Source organism: Carcharhinus amblyrhynchos, chromosome 1, assembly GCF_965287045.1.
Source record: "Carcharhinus amblyrhynchos chromosome 1, sCarAmb.v2.hapA, whole genome shotgun sequence".
NCBI lineage: Eukaryota > Metazoa > Chordata > Chondrichthyes > Carcharhiniformes > Carcharhinidae > Carcharhinus > Carcharhinus amblyrhynchos.
The window spans coordinates 29,953,324-29,966,125 of NC_137324.1; positions in this window are offsets into that span (position 1 = coordinate 29,953,324).

A 12,802-nucleotide genomic window follows, 5' to 3' on the forward strand; every position below is an offset into this window, starting at 1 on the left:
CCCGTGTGCAAGGGTTGATCTCGTAGATCCTCCCGCACCTTACTTTGTAATTCTACTATGTCCACACACAGATGTTCAAGGGTCCCCTCCGCCTCCCCTCCCAGGAATTCCGCTGGATTCTGACACGTGCTAAGTTCTAGTTTCAGGTCATCTCGATCTAGTAATATCGCTTCATATTTCAAGATCCTCGAGTCTGTTAACCAGCGGCCCGCTTTTTGGTTTAAAATTGTCCTCACCTGGTGTGGGGTAACTACCGTGAGTGGTGCCCCAAAGGTCAGCTTTCTGCTCTCCTCTACCAATTTTGCCGTGGCTGCTACCGCTTGGACACATTCGGGCCACCCTCGGGATACGGGATCCAGAATCTTTGACAGGAAGGCCACCGGTTTCCTGTGTCCTCCCCATTCCTGGGTCAGTACCCCGAAGGCTGTGCCCTGTTTTGCATTGGTGAACAATAAAAAGGTCTTATCATAATCCGGTAAACTCAGGACTGGGGCAGTCACTAGTTTTTGTTTCAGGCTGGTAATCAAATCTTCCCCCTCCCTATCCCACCAGATTTTATCCGGGGCCCCTTCAACCAGGCGTAAATACAGTTCCTTCGTCAGGGGGGCATAATTATCTATCCAGAGTCTGCAATATCCGAGTAAACCCAGAAATTTCCTGAGTTCTCGTTTCGTTCTAGAGAGTCCTAATCCTACAATTCCCCTGATTCTTTCAGGACTTATTTTACGCTGGCCACAGCTAATTAGATGCCCCAGATATCGAACTTCCCGTTCTGCATACTGTAACTTTTTCTGACTCACTCTTAGCCCCTGTTCCGCGAGAAAGTTAAGCAGGGCATTGGTCCCAGTTTGAACTTGCCGGTCGGAGGGCCCCGAAAGTAAAAGATCATCTACATACTGTATCAATTTTAAGTCTGGGGGTAAAACTAGGCTCTCTAAGACCTGTTCCAAAATCTGCCCGAATAGGTTCGGAGATTCCGTAAAGCCTTGTGGAAGAACCGTCCACCGGTATTGTTGTTTTCTTCCCGTGTCCGGGTCTTCCCATTCAAAGGCGAACAGGTCTCGGCTATCTGGGTCAAGGGGACATGCCCAGAAGGCGTCCTTTAAGTCCACCACACTGAACCAGCTGTGGTCTGGCGGAATCCGCCCTAGGATGGTGTAGGGGTTAGGGACTACCGGGTGACGGATTTGTACAATTTTATTTATTTCTCTTAAGTCCTGGACCATCCTGTAGTTACCATCAGGTTTCCGGACAGGCAGAATGGGGGAATTATACTGGGACATACAGGGCTCTATCAACCCATCTGAAATTAACTCCCGTACCACCCCGCTGAGTCCCCGGCGCCCCTCCCAGGAGATCGGGTACTGTCGGACTCGTACCTCCGGGCTTCCTGCCTTTAGGGTAACTTTTATGGGGGTCACCGATAGTCTTCCACGATTACCCTTGGCCGTCCACACTTTGGGGTTTATTTGTTCCATTTGCTGTTCATCTAGGTAAGCCATAGAGATCAGCAATTCTTCATTCTCTCCCACACTAATTTGAATCCCAAATTTTACTATTAAGTCTCGGCCCATCAGTCCGTAAGATAGATGGGGCAGGTGAAGGAGTTCTGCCGTGACCCTCTCGCCCTCCCATTCAATTTCTAAAGGAGTGAAAAGCCGGGCCTGGAAAACCCCCCCTTTTACCCCTGAAATGTTAAGCGAACGAGTTTGGTAATTACTCCCTTCGGGATGAATGGGAATTGCAGACCTCCCGGCGCCTGTATCTACTAAAAACGTTACCTCCTCCCTTTTCTGGCCCACCCTCAAGTTTACCAGGGGTTCTTGGTAGGCCCTTATTTCGAGTGCCCCCCGGTCTCCCTAGTCTACCGAGTACTCCATCTCATAGATCCCCTCTCGCTCCTCCCTTAAGTCTGGGCATTCCCTTTTAAAATGTCCCAATCGGCCGCAATGGTAACACCCGGCCGGTCGCAGTCGTCCGTTTCCATAGGGTCGTCCACGGCCCCGGCCGCGGTTTTCCCTCCCTCCGTTATGCCAACCCCCTCTAGACCGTCCTCTACCTTCCGTTCGTCCTTCTTCTACCATTCCTGTGGATTTGCAAACTTCCCTTACAGCGGCTACCATCATCTTGGCTTTTTGTTCCTCTCTTACCACGTCCCTCTGAACAAACACTCTCTGCGCTTCATGCAACAGATCCCCAATATCTTTCCCACTCCAGTCCTCAATTTTCTGCAGTTTCTTTTGTATGTCTGGCCAGGATTTGGTGACAAAGTGGACTTTCAACATTCCTCGCCCTATTTCCCCATCTGGATCGAGGCTGGAGTATTTCCGGACCGATTCCCTAAGTCTATCCAGGAACGCACTGGGTGACTCATCTTTACCTTGGGAAACCTCGAAAGCTTTACTTAGATTCTGTTGTTTGGGGACACAGGTCTGTATTCCCCTAATTATCAAATTCCGGAGATCGGACATATGAGTTCTCCCAATCTGGGTATTATGGTCCCAATCTGGGTCTTGGAGGGGATATTCCTCCTCGCCCTGGACCCCCTGTTGGTGTTCGCGGTCCCAAATTTCCATAGCCTTCTTCCTGATCATACCCCTCTCATCATAATTAAATAATACTCTCATCATGGCCTCCAACTCCTGCCATGAATACAAGTTAGGACCCAGGAATTGGTCAAGTTGAGCTGCCACCGCCTCGGGGTCCTCTAATAAAGGTGGCAGCTCTTTCCTGAATTGCCTGATATCCCCGGTATTTAAAGGGACTATCACATATCCCGTATCTCCCCCCCCAAAGGGGACCTCTCGAAGGGGTTTCATTTTAACCACTTCTTGGGGTTTTTTGTTCTCAACCTGCTGCCTGGCCTCTTTTTGTTCCCTAGTTTTACTTCTAGTACTAGGTCCCGAGGGCTCTGACTCCGACAGTGAGGAAGTCTTAGATGCTGATGGCCCGGGGTCTTCCCTGGAAGGGCCGGGGGTGTTTCTTTGTCCATCTGTGGTGTCTCCCTTGGGTTTGTCACGGGACCCGTCGTAGGGTGGGGGCGAGTGGGGTCTAGGGGCCGGCGGGGGTGGCAAAACGTCCAATACTTCCCACGGACGGGACTGACTACGACGGGACTGACTACCCTGATGGGGGGACATGGCAAACACGTTTAACGGCGGAGAGGTATTCAGGGGACCGGATCCCTCCCAACAAGCTGCATATTTTATCTCTTCAGGGTTTGGCTTTGACCTTCCATTTACACACAAGTTTAACAGTTGACATACCCAATCTTCGTCCGAACCGTATTTTGGCCAGAACACGGTCGGTGGTCGGATTGGTTCCTTAGTCCAAATAAAACAACAATACTTAATCATTACTTTCCGAATGAGGCCCCGGGTTTTCTCAGAATCTTCCCAATTACTTAATTTTATTCCCAACGGACTATCCGGCGGTATGCCGTTTGACCCCTTTGCCTTACTTCTCCTTCCGTCTCTCGTCTTAGACGGTTTTCCTCCCATAATAGGTCACCTCGTCCTCTTGGGTTGCTTCCAAACCCTCAAACAGAACTGTCCTATTATGTGGTCAAACAAGGAAGAAACCACTCTCAACTTCTAACCGTAATTTTGTCCTTGGAGAGTAATTCTCTTACCTTGCCCCGTGCACGGAGTTGTCTGACCTTTATTCCTGTACGTCCCTTCGTCCGTTAAACCTAAACACAATTTGAGCTGAAAAACCCGGGGCAGTGAATCAGACCCCGAGAGCAGCCAGTGGTTCTTACTTTATCTTTAGTTTGAGCCCAATTAGAAGTTTTTTTTTCTTTGTCTCGCTCGTGGTCGGGTTCTGAACTCAGTAATTCTGTGTAAATATACACGGTGACGCGTCTGGTTATTACTGAGATCAATTCCCTAGTCCAAGCGAGAGGGCCGGGTATATAAGCTATCCCGGACGAGCCCCCAAATTGTTAGTTTCGTTACCGGCCGTTTCCGCCAGATACCCGCTAGCGTGGCAGCCACCAGACAACTCTTGGTTTCGTTGACACCGTTAGGTTTCCACCAGTCGAGTTCGGAGCGCCAGGGGCAAATTCCCCAGCCGGTAGCCCTCCCGATATATTCCCCTTTTCTCCTGATCCCGATTGTAGACTTAGACGACCACGGGCTGTCTCGTTCGATCACAGTTTATTATACAATACAATCTTGCAAGATCGGGTGGGCTGGTGCGCACACCTTACATAGATTTGCAGCACATTTTATACTGTTTTTTTTTACACATTGTGATGGCTCGTATTGTGTTATTCCCCCTTATTTGGCAGTTAACCTTGTTAACTTTAATCACTGTAATGGCTTGCATTGTGTTATTCCCCCTTATTTGGCTGTTAACCTTGTTAACTTTAAACACTGTAATGGCTTGTATTGTGTTATTCCCCCTTATCTGGCTTTAAACACTGTAAATGGTTTGTACTGTGTCATTCCTTCAATTAACACTCTCTCAACTTCCCATTCTGCGCTTAATCTCATCACTGCGGTTATCTGTCCCGTGCAACCCAGTCAACTGTCTGTCATGTGCCTCCCCCTTTCTGTATGCTGCTGAACTCGTTACTGTTGGCTCTTGCAGCCTTAAAAATTACATTACTTCTCACAGCAGGGACCTGGGTTCAATTCATGGCTTGGGTCACTGACTGTGCGGAGTCTATATGTTTTCCCTGTGGGTTTCCTCCGGGTGCTCCGGCTTCCTCTCACAATCCTAAAGACGTGCTGGTTAGTGCATTGACCGTGCTAAATTCTCCCTCAGTACACCTGAACAGGCTCCGGAGTGTGGTGAGTAGAAGATTTTCACAGTAACGTCATTACAGTGTGTTAACATATGGCCTTTACAGGCAGCGGAGAAAGAAGAGTTCTTCACCCTTCAGTCTGCATAGGGTCCAATACTAAAGGGAATCACCCAGTATCCCTCCACGTAACCCCCACCTGCTCCAATTAATGTCCTAAAGAGAGTTCTGCAAAAATTCTCCTCCCAACCCAAAGGTAAGAAACTTGTTAACTAGAACATCTGTCTAGCCTTGGATTTAACATTCTGGAAATGTTATTTTCCTTGCAATCTGTTTCCATGGTCTCAGAAGCATGGAAACCAATATTCTCCACTCAACATTTCAGTTATCTGTCCTTGTTCCTATCCTTGAAACCCTCAGTTATTCTTGACTAGTTCCTTGCACTGCCCTGTATTTCTCAGATGTGAATCAGCACAGCAGCAACAGCTTCAACACTAACCGCTACTTGCAGAGGGTTGAGGGGGTAAAGAACAACCTGAGCCCAGAGGAACTGAACTTAATGTGCGCAAGTCTTATTATGTTTGCTGAATAGTAATGTGGGTGTCATTGCTGAAACATTCAATAGGGCGACTCAGCGAAGTGTCTCTGTGCTCACGCCTCTCTCTCCATATGTCTCCCACCACTTCACAAATACAGAAAATGTCTGGTTGACTAAACGGGTCTGGTAGTGAAATTCCATTACAGCTTTTTAACTCATGGCTGTGGGTAACCATCACTTCTGCTCTTGTACTGTGCTTCTTCCAGCATCTGTAATCAAACATAATAGAATCAATAATAAGAAAATAAGCAAGTACAGAAATCCTGGGAAACCATGGGACTAGTGGCAGAGATAAAACTCAGCTGTGAAAGAAATGGTTATAATGGACTTTCACCAGCAGGAGCTGTTAGCATATTAAGCTTGTTCCCTCCTTTGATCAGATATTATTTGTCCAATCTAAACAATGATCCAATCCATTTTTAATTAATTAAAATTCCAAATGAAGGAACAAGGTGCCCAGTACAGGATAGTAGGAATAAAGAGGGGACATATGATAAAGATGGTTACGCAATGGTTAATAGACTGTAAATCCGAGGAGTATGGGAGGACTGATGGAGGTAAAGAATATGAGAGCTCTGAGGATTTAGTAAAGACTGCTTTTAACAGTGACAGATGGTGCGATGCAATTAAGTAAAGATCAACAACATGAAACGTCTTTCTGACTCGAGCACACCCTATAAATTTTAGTAAGACATCTCCCAATACCAGGTTAAAATCCAACAGGTTTATTTGGTAGCACAACTTTCGGACCGCTGCCCCTTCATCAGGTGAGTGGAGAGTTGGGTTCACAAAAAGGGCATTTATAGACACAGACTCAATTACAAGATAGTGGTTGGAATGTGAGTCTTAACAGGTAATCAAGTTTTTACAGGTACAGACAATGCAAGAGGAGAGAGGGTTAAGCACAGGTTAAAGAGGTGTGAATTGTCTCAAGCCAGGACAATTAGTAAGATTTTGCAAGCCAGACAAATCGTGGGGATTACAGGTAGTGTGACATGAGCCCAAGATCCCAGTTGAGACCGTCCTCATATGTACGGAACTTGGCTATCAGTTTCTGCTCGGCGATTCTGCGTTGTTGTGTGTCTTGAAAGTCACACAACAATGCTTACCCGAAGATCAGAGGCTGAATGCCTTTGACTGCTGAAGTGTTCCCCGACAGAAAGGGAGCACTCCTGCCTGGTAATTGTCGAGCAGTGTCCATTCACCCGTTGTCATAGTGTCTGCATGATCTCGTTGATGTATCATGCCTCGAGACATCCTTTCCTGCCGTGTATCAGGTACACAATGTTGGCCAAGTCGCATGATTGTGCACCATGTACCTGGTGGATGGTGTTCTTATGTGGGACAATGGCATCCGTATCGATGATCTAGCACGTCTTGCAGAGGTTGCTGTGGCAGGGTTGTGTGCTGTTGTGGTTGCTGTTCTCCTGAAGACTGGGTAGTTTGCTGCAAACAACGGTCTGTTTGAGGTTGCATGGTTGTTTGAAGGCAAGTAGTGTGGGTGTGGGGATAGACTTGGCGAGATGTTCATCTTCATCGATGACATGTTGAAGGCTCCAAAGAAGATATCGTACCTTTTCCTCAGAAAACAAACACGGGATATGATGGACAGAATACCTTTCATCATCCAGTACTTCCCTGGAGCAGAGAAGCCATGATATCTTCTTCAAAGCCTTCAACATGTCACCAATGAATACGAACATCTTGCCAAGGCCATCCTCACACCCCCCACTACTTATCTTCAAACAACTGCGCAACTTCAAGTAGACCATTGTTTGCAGCAAACTACCCAGCCTATAAGAGAACAGTGACCTTGACACCATGCAACTCTGCCATAGCAACTTCTGCAAGATGTGATGGATGCCATCATCTTATGCGGGATCACTATCCACCGGGTACACTGTACATACTCTTGCAACTCAGCCAATGTTGTCTACCTGATACATTGCAGGAAAGGATGTCCTGAGGCATGGTACATCGGCGAGAACATGCAGACGCTATGACAACGGATGAGTGGATACTGCTCAACAATCACCAGGCAGGAGTGCTCCCTTCCTGTTGGGGAACACTTCAGCAGTGAAGGGCATTCAGCCTCTGATCTTTGGGTAAGTGTTCTTCAAGACACGCAACAATGCAGAATCGCCAAGCAGAAACTGATAGCCAAGTTCTGCACACATGAGGACGGCCTCAATCAGGATCTTGGGTTCATGTCACACCATCTGTAACCCCATTATTTGGCCTGGGCATGCAAAATCTTACTAACTGTCCTTGCTTGAGACAATTCACACCTCTTTAACCTGTACTTAACCCTCTTTCCACTCGCACTGTTTGCACCTGTAAAGACTTGATTATCTGTTAAGATTCGTATTCCAACCATTATCTTGTAATTGAGTCTGTGTTTATATAAACCCTGTTTGTGAACCTAACTCTCTGAGGGAACAGTGCTCTGAAAGCTTGTGCTACCAAATAAACCTGTTGGACTTTAACTCGATGTTGTGAGACTTCTTACTGTCCAACGCCGGCATCTCTGCATTATAAATTTTAACTCCTCTAATCCAGTAACTAACTGTATCCTGTACAACATCTACACAGATTATTCCAAAGGTTTACCAGCCTTTGGAGTGAAGAAGGTCTTTGAAAATTTCCAGCTGGAATTCTTTCAAAAAAATTCTAAATGCCAAGTTTATAACTCCCACTGATTTTTTTAAGTGGGATTTTCAGATTGAATCTCCCACACTCTGAGTGCTACAGACTTCCCTTGTGGGATTCCCTCTGAAAATCAAGGGGTAGAGCCCTTGGGCGGCACATTAGCACAGTGGTTAGCACTTCTGCTTCACTGCTCCAGGGTCCTTGGTTCGATTCCCAGCTCGGGTCACTGTCTGTGTGGAGTTTGCACATTCTCCTCGTGTCTGTGTGGGCTTCCTCTGGGTGCTCCGGTTTCCTTCCACAGTCCAAAGATGTGTGGGATAGGTTGATTGGCCATGCTAAGAAATTTCCCCTTAGTGTCTAGGGATGCCTAGGTTAGAGGGATTAGTGGGTATAATATGTAGGGATATGGGGGTAAAGCCTGGGTGGGATTGCGTTCGGTGCAGACTTGATGGACCGAAGGGCCTCTTTCTGCACTGTATGATTCTATGATGCGCTGTATGATTCTATTCCTGCTGGAGAGGCCAGCAGTGTAGCGCTGAGCCTGCCACTGCGCATATACCGATCTGTCAGCACTGAGATCATCCCATGCACTGTAGCCCTGCATTGCCAGCCTCCCAACCTCTGGCCAGCCCTTCGACTCCTCATCGCAGCCCCTCCGACCCCTCCCACCCCTCGATCGCTGGCCTCCTGGACCTCTCCAGGTCAGGCACAATCTCCCCGAACCCCACCCACCCAATCTGAATGGCCAGCCCCAATTGCCATCCAATCACCCTCTGTCACTGATTCTACTTGCAGAATGGCAGCTGGATCCCCCCAATAAGCCCCACCTGGTCCCACCCTTGGTACTGCCTGATGCCCAGTGGGCAGTGCCAAGTTGCCCCTTCAGCATTGCAGTTTACCCCTTAGGCAATGCCAGGGGGCTAGGCTGGCACTGCCTCCCTTACTCCCTGACCTCCTGGGGGTGGGGGGGCCTTAATGGCTTCTCTTCCCACCAGCGGGATTGGCCACTTGCTCCAGCCACCACCCCCCCCCCCCCCCCCACCCCCTGCCGTTGGTGGGTAGCAGTTGTAAACCCTGCTAAAGTGAACCACCCCTGGTGGCGGGGAGATGTTAGTGGGCCCAGAGACTTGCTAATGGAAATTTAAATATTGAAATCAGCTCCATGCTGATTTCCAGCATGGAGCGGATTACTCCAAAAAACTTTGCCATGGAACATGCAGAGCTGTGCAATGGGTTGGGAGGATGACTCCCTACTTCTCACTGATTCAAATTTATAGCTTCTTCTGTTGGCTTGTCTGCCAATTAGATTAGTTATCTGGCTTGATCTTATCAGAACCAATTAGATTTTGTATGTCTCAATAAAGTTATCTTTTATGTGTTTCTTTGCACCATAGATTCCAAAGGGTGTTATATTTGCGATCATTCTTTTTGTCTTCCATGTCTTTTTGAATGTCCAGGTTGGCATACAATAGCCCAAGTTTGGTTCGATCAATGTATTTATTATAACATTTCTAATTATATACCCCAATGTCCTGTTTGCCTTTTTAACTACTTTTCCACATGACAATCAACACCACAGTAACTTCATTGCAGTGTTTCTGCAACCCTACTTGTGATACCAATAAATAAATCTCCAGGTTTCTTTGAAAAACTTGCTTCAGCAATTGTATTCCTTCGTCGTAAACCTACATTGGTCAGTCTTACTTCATGAAATATTTAATTTGACGTTTGTTTGTCCATTTGACAAGATGTATTTTTTTGTCATGATTGCACTTTCTGTTTTAGTATTGTTAGTAAATTTAATAAACTTGCCATTAGTTTCTGTACTTCAGTCATGTGAGAAGGGGTGAAATTACCCCCTATTCTCCCACTCTTGTTCTGAGTGTAACAGGCTCTGAATGAAAATTTGGAGAGGATGTGCTGCGCTCATTCTGTAAAAGTCCCACTATTTACACTCTGAGTGTGTAAAGCATTATTCCCACACATTTTTAGTTCTTAGTTTCTTAGTTTAGCACAGAAAAAGATAAGTTTATTGAAACCAAAAGAGAAAATGCTGGAAAATGTCAGCAGGTCTGGCAGCGTCTGTAAGGAGAGAGAAGAACTGACCTTTTGAGTCCAGGTGACCCTTTGTCAAAGCTAAAAGGCATAGAAACTGGGAGATATTTATACTGCAGGGGAAAGGAATGAAAGATGAGTCATAGCTACAGAAACAAGGACAAAGACAGCTAATGGCAGTGCACAGAGAGGATAAAGGGTGTGAATGGCCAAATGACAGACAAGCTAAAATGAAGGTCTTTGGGGTGGGGGGGGGGGGGGGGGGGGGGGGAGGTGCGGTGGGGATGTGGGGAGGTTGGGTAAGATTTAAAAGTTTATTGAAGTTTGTTGAAACTATTTTCTGAACTAAAAGACTAGGTAAAACAGAAACACCACACACACACACACACACACACACACACACACACACACACACACACACACACACACATGAACTAATGGCAGAAGAAGAGGATAGGGTCATTTCATAAAAAATAAAATTGGCATGTTGGCACACTGCTGCCTCATAGCACCAGGACCCAGGCTCGATTCCGGCCTTGGGTCACTGTCTGTGCGTAGTTTGCACATTCTCCCCGTGTCTGAGTTGGTTTCCTCTGGGTGCTCCGATTTTCTCCTACAGTCTAAAGATGTGCAGGTTAGATGGATGGGCCATGCTAAATTGCCCCTTAGTATCTAGAGATGTGTAGGTTAGGTGGATTAGCCATGGTAAATGGGAATAAGGCAGAGAGGGATACGGGAATAGGGTGGAGAGGAGGGCTTTGTGCATGCTTTTTTGGAGAGTTGGTGCAGACTCAATGGGCTGGATGCCTTCTGTCTGCATTGTAGAGATTATATGGTTCTAAAGAAGTATGTGGTTAGCTACTCTTTGGCAGGTCTTGATGAAGTAGATTCACACCATGGCATTCATACTGCCCTCCTGGATATGGATGTATGAAGCAGATTTTTAAGTCACTTTCAAAAAGTTCTCATTTCTCAGATGGTGTTTCTTCTCAGGGTGGTTATTCTGCAAAATGGGCACAGTAATTCCCAGAGACAGACAGAGAGAGAGCACACAGCTTCAATCTGCTTCTGCCCAGCACAGCCTTGTCTTTATTCCCTCCTCTCCTACTTGGCAATGTGGTGAATGCACTCCCACAATGCTGTTTGATAGGAAATTTCAGGATCTCCACCAAATGACAAAGAAGTTATGGTGGTGCTTTTCCAAGCCTGAATGGTATGTGCCTTGAAAGAGAACTTGAGGGTGGTGGTGTTTCCATCTGCTTGCTGTCCTTATCCTTCTGGGTGGTGGAGGCCACAGGTTTGGGAGATGATGTTCAGAGGAACAAGAGCGAAAACTTTAAAAATAAGTCATAACATTGAGACATTCATGAACAAAGAGAAGGTTGGACTCTGGAGGTTAGAATTACTTGTCTGGTGAGTTTTTATCTGTTATTAAGAAGAGAGTTGAGCACCCAGATATGGAGGAGGACTACTCTAGTTTTGGCCCTCACTGGGCTTTATAGAGTTAAACTTTGCTTGAGCAGAGAAAGAACTGGTTAACATGAAAGAGGAAACTGCGCTCCTTTGAGGACTGAGGCAGATTCAATAACTGACATTAAGACAAAGAAGAGCAATTTCTCCACTTTCAAACCGGCACTTCTTCTATACTTGTGCTAAAGTTAAGGTGGCAGAACAGGACTATCTTTGAGGAAATCCCTGGCCAAAGATGCTGGAAGGAGCCAAAGGTAAGAGTGATAACTGCTGGCTGGATTTGCTTTTGAGTAATCAAAAGATATAAGATTTCTGGTGTGCTGTGGAAGTGTATTGTGGTGATTGTCCCTTTTAGAGGGGTTTGTGTTCCACAGCCACCTTCAGAGCATGGCTGCAAACCTCTGTATATCCTTCACATAGAAGCATAGAAAATAGGACCATGAGTAGGCCACTTGGCCATTCGAGCCTGCCCTGCCTTTCATGGCTGATCATTCAATTCACTAATCTATCCCTACTTTCCTCACATATCCTTTGATCCCGTTATCCCCAAGAGCTATGTCAAACTCCTCAATGTTTTGGCCTCAACCGCTATTTGTGGTTAGAATTCCACAGGCTCACCACTCTCCGGGTGAAGACATTTGTCCTCACCTCAATCCTAAATGGTTTACCCGGTACCCTCAGACTGTGATCCCTCGCTCAGTACTCCCCCACCATCAGGAACATCTTTCCTGCATCTACCCTGCCGAGCTCTGTTAGAATTTTATAGGTATCTACGAGATCGACCCCACCCCAATTCTTTGAAATTCCAGCCAATATAATCAGAACAATACAACTAATCCTGTGAGCTAATCCTGTGGACAAATCCATAGGCTATTTGAAACATTCATTTGCAAGCTGTCAGCCATGATCTGAAATGATTGGATCTGGAATGACATGTATACAGTTAGATGCCTTTAGAAATGCTTTAAATAATAATTACTTAAACTTACTTTCTGAGAATCACACCCAGCATGGCAATGCCAGTTACCAGAAGGATCACCCCACTCATTGATGACATGATAATCTCATATACAGTGGAACCTGCATTCAAGAAATGGAACAAAACTGTAATAAGAGCAATAAGCAGGCGACAGATATTCTTTGGAAGTAATGGTATAATTTTTTCTAGTGTTTTGGACAAGTGTGAGGTAATTCATTTCGGTAGGAATAACAGATGTGTTGAGTATAGGGCTAACGGGAGGACTTTGAATAGTGTGGAGGAGCAGAGGGATCTAGGTGTATGT